Below are 1,913 nucleotides of genomic sequence, written 5' to 3' on the forward strand. Positions count from 1 at the left end.
CCATTTTGATCCAAGACCTTTACACTTTACACATGGCAACCCCAAATTGGTTGCACCAAAACAAAGCCCTAAGCCCCCTGACCAAATGGTGACCCCTGCCTGGCCGGCCAGTCACCTTGGTGGCTGGAAAACACCATGACCAAGGGAGCCCATATGGTCAAAACTCAAAATTGAACCTACCTGATGTGAACAACTTCAATTTGACACTTGGGAATTTCTTCCCTCCACCTAAGCAACCATAAAAACCAACCAATTGCCCCTGGTGGCCTCTCCAAGCTCTTCTATTTAAACCCCCTCCATGGCCAATGGGGGAAAGCTTGAAATTCAAAGTTCCTTAGGGAAACTCTGCCAAATTGCTTCCAAATCTTCCTTGAGACCTCTTGAGCTTAACCGAGACCTCTTGAGCTTAACCCTTGAGCTTAACCCAACCATCATTAACCACCCGAATCCACTGCTCAAGCTTAATTTTTTAGCCCAATTCCTAGGCCAAAACAGGACACTCTCCAAACCTCTACCAAATTTAAATTAATTGCACCCACATCAGCCCCACAGTACCCCCATAAAAGCCCCATCACTAAAGCACCCTAAGGTGGACTTTGATCAAACCTCTAAATTGGCTTTGGTCAAAATCATACATAGGCAATTCACCACAGCTTGGGACTTCATCTGGGAGCTCTTTGGACTCAAGGCAAGCTTCCACAAGCATCCAATCGAGGCTAACCCCCTTGGGTATTGAAAGTTAACCCTAAACCGAGCTTCATTTAATTCTCCATGCTTATAGGATCGGTTTAAGGCTTGATCAACCGTATGGATGTGATCTCCTCGTCAAGACAAGCATTTAAAAAAAAAACGCACTCAATTTCATTAAGAATCAAGAGAGATATCAAGCTTTAAAAATGGACGGTTTTAATGCTAGCTTTATCGGGAACGACGAACGCCGTCCGATGAAGCGTGTATCCATCAAACGGCTCTAATCAAGCCAGATGGGTCGCGCTGCGAAAAGGCGGAGCTGACGCGGATGGCGGCATCCTATCCTATGGCGACACGCGGATCTTCGACCCGTACAAGGATCCAATCAACGCTGACTGGTTTAAGTAGGAAATTAGAAGATTTTTATTATTTATTTAATGCCCAGAACTTTAAAAATGCATAACTTTATGTGGAAAATCATAAAAATAAAATAAAAATATATTGTTGCTCAGTGAAGAGAGGAGAACAACATGAAAATATTTTCAAGTTTATTTGATGCATATATTATTTTTAATTAATTAAATAGTTTTTTTCTTATTTTAACTCTCCATTTGCATAGGCATATCACCATGACTTGAGCATTTGGATTTTGATTATATATGTTATTAGAATTCTTTTCATAATTTTTCTAAGGTTAGGGGAGATCTCTAGGCATATGTATCTAATTTTCAAGTTAATGGTCTCTGTTTTGATATAAAAATTATAATAATTAAAATACTCATTAAAAAAATACAAAAGTTATTTTGGTAGGTTCACTGTGGTTAGAAGATCCTGGGAAAAATTTAGAAGATCCTAGGAAAAATAACCTTGATTTAATTCATTAAAAATATTCCTTTATTTGTCACTCACCCTAAAAAATGAAATAAAATTAATTTAGAGTAAATATAAATTTAAATGATATTAAAACTATTCCACACTATAATTTAATGTTAGGGGAACTCTCCATAACAATTTTAAGTCAATTGGAGTTAATTTGACTACTTAAATGAATTAATTAAGTAAAATAGCATTTTTTATCACTAAAATAATTATAATAATTAAAAATACAACTCAAAAAACAAAAAAGTTGGTTTTTGGAGCTCCTTATAACCAAAGGAACCTAAGAAAAATAAATTTTAATTAAAAATAAACACTTCATTTTTTAGCTAACACCCCTTTAAATA

This window comes from Phalaenopsis equestris, unplaced genomic scaffold (genome assembly GCF_001263595.1).
Source record: "Phalaenopsis equestris unplaced genomic scaffold, ASM126359v1 Scaffold000610, whole genome shotgun sequence".
Lineage (NCBI taxonomy): Eukaryota > Viridiplantae > Streptophyta > Magnoliopsida > Asparagales > Orchidaceae > Phalaenopsis > Phalaenopsis equestris.